Genomic DNA, 9,488 nt, shown 5'->3' on the forward strand with positions numbered 1-9,488 from the left:
TAAGAAGTTATGACCCCGAAAACTGGACTCGTCAGGTGTGAGCTCGAAATGTATGAAGACATCATATGGTCCAACCGTGAAACCTCTCTGAAGTAAAACAACGACCTCGAGGATGTGTAACCTCAAATATTCTATGAGCTTGCGATGGGCAATGGCATGACACTTAAATATATTTTCCATCAATTGCCTTCAAACTGGATAGCTCGAGCTCGGGGTGCAAGCTCGGGTGTGACAGCCTCGTCAGCACCTACCTATCCCAAGCATAGTGTGAAGTTGGGTGAAAAGCTCGTGATTGACCCATAAGTCTTGACAGACTCAATGCCAATTGCTGATCTTGAAGATCTGATGAATCACCTAGGATAGCCCATTAATCCCAATGTTCCTGAGGAGGAAATTTTAGATGAAGCTGACTACCCTCGGCGCCCTGAAAAACAACCTATGGTGAATTCAGACTCTGATGAGAGGAGTGGATCATCCGACTCTCGGGGACCACCAGCCCCCATGGACAATGAGGACATGTACTACAATCCTGAACGATATGTCCCAATAGTGGAGCTCGAAAATCATCAACTGCGTAAGCAGTTAGCAGATGCCAAGAAACGTAATGAGGAGCTAGCCAAATTAGCTACTGAGGCACAGGCAGCTCAGGCCCCACCTCCGCCTCCGCGGGACGTTCATGTTCCACCACTTAGGCCTCGAGGGCGTCTGCACAAAAACGCTGCCACTCAAAGAACGGAGCAACCTCCGCCGCCAGCAAAACAACCTGCTCCGTCAAGGCCCCAGAGAAGTAACCAGGCTGGAGCTACTACCAGCCCAACTACGGAGGTACCAGCTGGAGTAGGGAATAACCGAGCCCCCACGAAGGCTCGCGCCCAAAATCCTGGTAACAAGCAGAACGTTCCTGAACCAGATCGAGCAAACTCAGGGCCTTCTAGGCCCCGTAATGGATGGCAGCCACCATCACCCATAAGGCACCCACCATTGCCAATAAGCTATCCCTCACCAAATCGGAGAAACACACAACCGACCTAGGGTGATAGGGAAAGGCGAGCTGGGTGAAGGCGTGGAAATGGGGAGACTTCTAGGGAGCATAGAGGTACCCAACCCACGAGAAGCCAAATGTCTCGGTCTCACACTATTGAGATGAGGCAACCGGCAAGGAACCCATCTCGAAACAACCGTGCAACGAGCCATGTTAGTGAAGGCTCGGGAGACACTAGATCGGTCAGTATGTATGACCAGGGACATAGAAATACTGGGAATCGAAGAGATCACCGAGATTTATGAGAACACCTGAACCATAACCATGGGAATGATAATCCATCGAACCCAGATCTGAGGGATCATCTCAATGGGCACAAGAACCCCGTACCAAGGCGCGAAACTGGGGTTGTAATCAACAATAACCAATTCTCAGTGCTTCAAGTCAGACCCCCCGTAGATCCAGTCCAAGAAAGGATTGAACAATTGGAAAGAGCATTCAGGCTCTTACAAAATGAAAGAAGTTGGGAACTGGACGAAGAGTTCGACGAAGAACTCAAACCCTTTGCCCCCATACTTCTAGCACTCTGTTTCCTCAGGGATTCCGAATTCCTCATGTCTCACCGTTTGATGGGAATTCAGATCTGTACAGTCATTTAAGTACGTTCAACACAATCATGCGAGCCAGTAATGTGGGCTATGAGCTAAGATGCATGCAGTTCCCAGCCTCACTCATGGGACCAGTGAAGAACTGGTTTGAGAAGTATAAGAGACATTCAATTGCTTATTGGGATAAATTATCTAGAGATTTCAAGAAGCAATTCAAAGCCATGGTCAGAATTAGGCTCGAGGTGTCTACCTTGACCAATGTTCGACAACAGCCGAATGAAACATTGAAAAGTTACCTCACAAGGTTTAATTTGGAAGTTGCCCGAGCTCATGACGTCGACAACAGTGGCCATTTAATGGCTGTCCGAGCCAGAGTAATGCCTAGAAGTCCTCTTTGGGAGGATATGCAGAGGAAGGTCGTAAGGTCCTTAACCGAGTTCAATCGACGAGCTTAGAGGTTTATTAATGTAGAAGAGGCGAGGTTAGCATTAAATATGACCTCTCAACCCATAACTACAACAACAAATACAAACTCTGCCTCGACCTCAGTGGATCCTACGACCTCAAAACCCCCTGGGGACAACCCTTCTAAAAGGAAGAAGAATGAAGGGAATAACCCCGAGGCGGAAGGGGGAAAGAAGAAGAAAGGGGAAAGATATTTCTCCGTATACAAAGTGTATACAGAGCTCAATGAGTCTCGGGAGAATATCTACCTGGCTAATGAAAACCAGGTCCCTTTCAGACGACCGGACCCCATGAGGAACCAAAAAGCGAAATGAGAATCTCGCAAGTACTGTAGATTCCATAGAGATTTCAGACATACAACCAATGAGTGCCGGAAATTAAAAGATGAGATCGAAGGCCTGATCTCAAGAGGATATTTCAGGCAATATGTTAGGAATCAAAACCCCAATCAGGCTTCCACCAGCCAGAGGGCAGTAGTATCTCCACCTGCCCATAATAATAACTCCTGAGCAAGGGAGGACGAAGACCTCCTCCAATTGATGGAGAAGATGTCATAACTATTTCGGGGGGACCACATATTGCAGGATCGGGCAGGAACGCCCAAAAACGATATGTGAATGAACTGAAAACTTGTGACGGGTCTCCCTACGAACCCGAACCCAGAGCGCCAAAATAGCAAAGGGTTGAATCTCAACCCATAACTTTTACTGAGGATGATACGTCTCATGTACAGTTTCCTCACAATGACCCGCTGGTCATCACCCTTCAGCTCGCGAAAAAGAGGGTACACCGAGTCCTGGTTGATAACAGGAGCTAAGTAAATATCCTTTACAAGGCCACTTTAGAAAAGATGGGACTCATGCTTCGCAACCTAAAGGTCTGTGCAACGACGTTGTACGACTTTTCAGGAGAAGGGATTGTCTGTATGGAATCCATCGAACTCCCCGTAACCTTGGGAGACTTCCCGATCTCGACAACCAAGATGATGGAATTTTAGTAGTGGATCTGCCATCGGTCTACAATGTACTACTCGGGAGACCCGCCCTAGTAGGGATGGGGGCAGTTTCTTCTGTAAGGTATCTGGCCATCAACTTCCCGACTTCTAGTGACATCGGGACTCTGAAAGGGGACCAACTCGTAGGGAGGGAATGCTATAGCATTTCTGTTAGAGGAAAGAAACAGACAAGTGCGCAAACACTTGTCGTAATTCAGAATAAGGATGGGATAATCTTCGAGATAGACGAAGAAATTGATCCGAGATTAGAACAAGAGGCTGATCTCGAGCCGTTAAAGGAGCTCGAAGAGGTTAACTCTCCGAAAACTATTAAGGTGGGGAAAAACCTTCCAAAAGAAATGAAATAGCAATTAATTTGTTTTTTGAAAAAGAACCAGGATGTATTCGCGTGGTCACATTTGAACATGGTAGGGATAAGTCCGAATGTGATGAGCCACGCTCTTAATATTGACAAGAGCTTCCCCCCAAAGCAGCAAAAACGAAGACTCCTAGACGACGACAGGAAGAGGCCTTGAAGGAAGAGGTCGACAGATTGAAGGAAAATCGATTCATACGAGATGCCTTCTACTCGAATTGGGTCGCTAACCCGGTACTAGTTCCGAAACCTAACAGAACATGGCGAACCTGTATTGATTACTCAGACCTCAATAAAGCATGTCCTAAGGACTGCTTTCCCCTACCTCAGATCGACCAGCTCGTAGATGCCACAGCTGGGCATGGACTTATGTCGTTCATGGACGTTTATTCTGGATATAACCAAATTGCCATGCATGCCCCGGACTAAAAGCATACGAGTTTTGTGATAGATAAAGGACTGTACTGCTACAATGTCATGTCGTTCGGGCTCAAGAATGCTGGAGCCACATACCAACGACTCGTAAACATGATGTTCTCCAAAAAGATAGGTAATAACATGGAAGTTTATGTTGATGGTATGTTAGTTAAATCTAAACATAACAATAACCATGTGGAAGACCTTGAAGAATGCTTTGCCGTGCTACGAAAGTACAACATGAAGCTCAACCCCCAGAAATGCTCTTTTGGAGTATCGTCGGGGAAGTTCCTAGGTTTCATTGTGAATGCTTGGGGATAGAGACTAATCATGACAAGATCCAAGTGTTAATTGACATGCCCTCACCTTGAAAGCATAAGGATGTCCAAAGTTTGACTGGACAGATGGCGGCATTAAGTAGGCATGAATGCCCTTTCCAACTGATCAATCCTTTCTTGGACCAGATCCACTGGGGGTCGAGCTTGAGCTTGAGGGAGCTGATTATCGTTAATAACAACCCCAATTCCTTGTCTCAGCATAGGGTTATAAGTCGACTGTTTACAACCATTCAGATGGTCTCGCAAATCAGGGTTCGTGGGATTATCTCATTCCTGGTTATGGTTCAGGTGATCCCGCAAATCAGGATGATTCTCTCGATTTCCTGTATGTCTAGGCTCAGTATTATAAATGCTCATGGGCCGAGTGTAATTCGATCTTCTGCTTGCGAAGCTTACAGCCCTTTCTGGTTGTGAGGCCCAATGATTTCGAGGTGGGTCCCCTGCTGGTCTCCTTACCCCAGCAGATTGTGACCTTGAAATTTGGCCCCCCGAAGGTTGATGAGCTCTATGCTCTCGGGTAGCCTCTCTTTCATTTCCTTGTCCAGGCTTGTCCTGTCGGTTTACATCCTGACTGCCACTGCGAGATAGTCTCCATGGTGCAGGTCGTGGGACCTCCTAGACTAGTGAGGGGTGCCTTATTGGTGATGGTGGATGCCTTATGGGCGATGGTAGCTGTCTCCCACTGTTGGGCATAGATGGCCCAGAGCTTGCCCGGACAGGTTTCAGGTTGTTTCTTACAGCCTCAGGATTCGGGTTCCGAGCTACTGGAGGATCTCGATTATTACCCTTCCCTGCTGACAACTCTGTAGTTGGGTTGTCAGTGGCCTCAGTCTGAGTGTTTCTCCGGGGACTTAGCTGATCCTGCTACGTTGCTTGTTCCACCCTCTTGGTGGTCGTGCTCCCATGGGGACGTCCTCTAGGTCTCCGAGGAGGTGCCTAGGTTACAATAGCCTGCCTGGCTAATTCCTCATTGTGCTTTGTCACCTCTGCCAACTGTTTATGCAGTTGGAGATTTTCAAGTTCCACGATAGGAACATATCTTTCAGGATTGTAGTATAAATCCTCATTAGGCCTGGGAGCAGGTGGCCCCTGAGAATAGGATGAATCACTCCTCTCTTCAAGGCTTGGGTCAACCATGGGCTACTTTCCAGGTTGTCATGGATAGTCTTTGGTACGATGAGTTTGCTCCTCTTGTATTTGGGACAATGGTCGCCCACCAGTGTTAGGATTGCTTGCGGTAGCCATTGATGACTTGGGAGGTTTTCTGATTAAACAGGCTAACGCCTTGTTTAATGGCTCTCAATGAAAGCACCAAACTGTTGACGTCGTTTTTCGTCAACTTAGAAATGAAGAGTACTAAACACAAAATCAGAAAAATAAATAAGAAACACACTATTTTTTACGTGGTTCAGTAGTTAAAATCTGCCTAGTCCACGAGTCGATATTATTCAACAATGGAATTCTCTCAAAGCTTTTAAAAATCAATTCAGCAGAGTATTCCCAGTGCCAATTTTTTTAGCCCCCTTACAAATGAATTTCTCCAGTCTACTTATAGACTGGTTTACAGAATATCTCTCCTCACATTTTGGGAAGTTATGATTTAAATTTCAAATAAATACAATTAAAAGCGTATAAATATACAGTATCCCTTGATCTTCAGGATTTATTAACAGATTACAACAAATCCCTAGATATATGGATTTTCAAACAGTCACCGTATTCACACTAGATTATCGATCTCGAATATTTGACTTACAGATCTTCAAGTTCGACAAACCATCACGAGCTCGCTACCTCGGCTTGTCACGATCTTAACAAGTGACTTTATTGAGATCATCTTCTCAAAACTCGCAATGCTCGGGCTCAAACCTTCTTGACGGATACTAATAAAAATAGACCAAGAAAATAACACAAGTGTTGAACCCTTGTCATTGTAGCTTCGAGCTTAACTTGTAACCTCAAAACATCCTCAGGATCACATGGTTCCAAGCTCACCAATTCTGACGTCGTCATTTTAATATTGAGTGATACTATCAAACTCAATTCTCATTAATGTTGATCACATGACAAATTTGCTTATTTTGAGCTTACACTTTATGAGCCTGTCTTTCGAGACCATAATTTCTATTCTCGAAATTTTGGTGTAACAAAATCCAAGAAAAGGAAGAAGAGCAATGATAAGGACAAAAGGAAAGGACAAGAAGTCCAAGAAAAGCAAGAACGCACCAAAAGCCAAGGAGAACAAGAATGACAAGAACTCCAAGAAGAAAGAACCAAAAGGAAAATATTTCCACTGTGGACTTGAAGATCACTAGAAGAGAAACTGTAAAAAGTATCTCTCGGAACTGAAAAAAAAAAGGTAAATCTTAATTACTTGTACTTGGAGCTTGTGTACTAGAAGACGATATGTCATCCTGGGTTTTAGATTCAGGAGCCACTAACCATGTTTATTCTTCTATGCAGATACTTGAGTCATCAAGGGAGCTGGCTGATGGGGAGGTGACCATGCGAGTCGGAAGTGGAGCACTCATTTCAGCTAGAGAAAAAGGAACAATCCGTTTACATTTTTGGAATAATTATCTTGTTTTGAACAATGTTTATTTTATTCCGGGATTTTCTAGAAATTTAGTTTCTTTATCTATGTTGCATGAACAATCTTTTGATATTTCTTTTAATAATAATGTGATTATTATTTCAAAGAATGGTTTCAAAAAATTTCAAGCAGAATATACAAATGGATTGTATATGCTCAAACCTAGTGAACGAGCGCTTAATAACTCAGAATTATTTAAAGTAGCAAAACCGCAAGCAAAAAAAAGACAAAAAGTTTCAAATGAAGATGACACATATCTTTGGCATCTTAGACTTGGTCATGTAGGTCTAGACAGGATAAACCGGTTAACAAAATATGGATCTTTGAGAGAACTAAGAATTGGAACTCTTTCAGTTTGTGAATCTTGTCAGGAGGAAAAATGACCAAACGTCCTTTCTCAACAAAAGGCAATAGAGCTAAAGAACCTTTGGAGCTTGTACACAACGATGTCTGTGGTCCAATCCATGTACAAACTAGAGGTGGGTATGAGTACTTCATCACTTTTATTGACGATTTACTCAAGATATGGTCATACTCACTTAATTCTTAGGAAATCTGAAACCTTCAGTAAGTTTCAAAAATCCAAAGCTGAGGCTGAGAAGCAATGTAACACCCTGGATAACCAAGGTCGTTACACAGTGTGATTATAAATGTGCAAGACTTGCTAATCAAGTCATGTAGTTGAAAATGTGATTCTAAAGTCATAATAAGGTTAAGGTTAAAAGATTTTGGTCATAAATAAATAAATTTCATTTAAATAAACATTTGATACATGGGATCCCAAAAACAGGGTTTAAAGGACAGTTTACAAAATTCCAAAGGTTATATACAACCACAAGCCACTCTAATGGCAAAATAGGAATTTTAGGTTATCCTTTCCCTGTACCATCCCTCGGTCGTGGCGGTCGAGCAGCTGACTATGTACATTCCACCCCCAGAGCTCTCCAACTCAAGATTGGTCCACCTTGCCCTTGCCTTTACCTGCACCACATAGCACCTGTGAGCCAAGGCCCAGCAAGAAAACCATATTGCAGCGCATAAACAATACAGGCAATCAAATAATCCATAAAGCTGTTAACCAGGTATTTAGCATGCCATAACATCATCTAATCAAAGAGATCAATCAAGTATTCATAAGCCATTCATCTTAGTATTAAACAAGCTATACACATTAGACAACAATGTTAACATAACAATATTCATCATACAATACTCAGGGTCGACGCCCTTAGGCCACACCCTCTGTTTAACCCACTGACTCCGGCTCGCTTATGCCGAGCTTAGTGATTATTTAGCTAAACTCAGCTACCAATGGCTGAGCTGCGTCTTGTACGAAAATATCAATTCTGGCACTCTTAGGTCGTTTATTTCATGCTCACATGGCATATCACAATCACACAACAAATGCATTCAAATACAGGGAATCTCAGTCCCACACAATCACATAAGGGTGCAGTTTTCTTACCTTTAATTCCGAGTACTTTGGTTAATAAAGACGACCCTTGTTATACCTAGATTTCGAGCCATGGTAAATATGACCTCGAAAGTTGGATTCGCAACAAATGGTCTCGTAAGGATTGAAGTATGCTCCAGGATTGTATATCGAGCCTGCAAAGTACGATATATGATCTCGAATATATGAGCTCGAAACGATCTCGATCTCGAAAGGTAGTTCTGAGAACACACTCATCTTCGGGGACGACTTCGGATCGGGGGTCTCGAGCTAGATGTACGTACGATCTCGAAAGACACATGATCTCAGGAGATGCCATTAGCTCGAACAATGACGTGAGACCTGAGATGCTAAAGCCTTAGAGATACGTGATAATCACCTTGAATATTTACAAGCGTTATAAATATGAGATGTAATCCTCATTTATTAATGTAAATCCCCAAGAATCGTGGGATATTATTTGGTCAGTTATGCGTTTCCTGGTCTTCAGGAACGTTTCCTTTTATATCTGATTATAGGCATTTAAAGCCATTTATTTTATTCACAAAAGAGTAACTACCCAAAATATGTGGGATAGTATTCTGCATCCTTCTCTATAAATAGAGAAGCCATGCACCATTGTAAATGACCGAAATTCTGATCCTTGAGAGAAAACTCTGGAGAATTCATGCTAAAGAATTTTTCAGAGATAATCTTAAGATTAATAACAGAGACTCGTGGAGCAGGCAGATTTAACTGCTGAACCACGTAAAAAACCGTGTGTTTGATTTGTTTGTTTCGTTTGGCCATTGTCATTCATTGTTTTTGTGCTCTTCTTTTATCTGTTGATGAAAAACGGCGTCAACAGTTTGGTGCTTTCGTTGAGAGCCTTAAGCATTCATCCCTGAGAGATTCATGGCGACTAACAATCAGAACACCACTGATGAAAGCTACCCAAGACGTCCTGGAAAACAACCAATGGAGAACCCGGAGTCTGAGGAGAGAAGTGGGTCCTCCGATTCCCGGGGACAACCGCCTCCACCGAGGGATGAGGATATGTACTACAATCCTGAGTGTTACGTTCCTATTGTAGAACTGGAAAACCGGCAGTTGAAACAGCTGTTGGCAGAAGCCAACAAACGGAATGAGGAGTTGACCAGGATGGCCGCAGAGGCGCAGGTGGCTCAGCCTCCGCCTCCGCGCGAAAACCAAGTCCCTCCTCCAAGGGACGTGCATGTTCCTCCCTGGAGGCCCCGTGGACGACCACGAAAAGATGCTGCCAC

Source organism: Humulus lupulus, chromosome 3 (assembly GCF_963169125.1).
Source record: "Humulus lupulus chromosome 3, drHumLupu1.1, whole genome shotgun sequence".
Taxonomy (NCBI): Eukaryota; Viridiplantae; Streptophyta; class Magnoliopsida; order Rosales; family Cannabaceae; genus Humulus; species Humulus lupulus.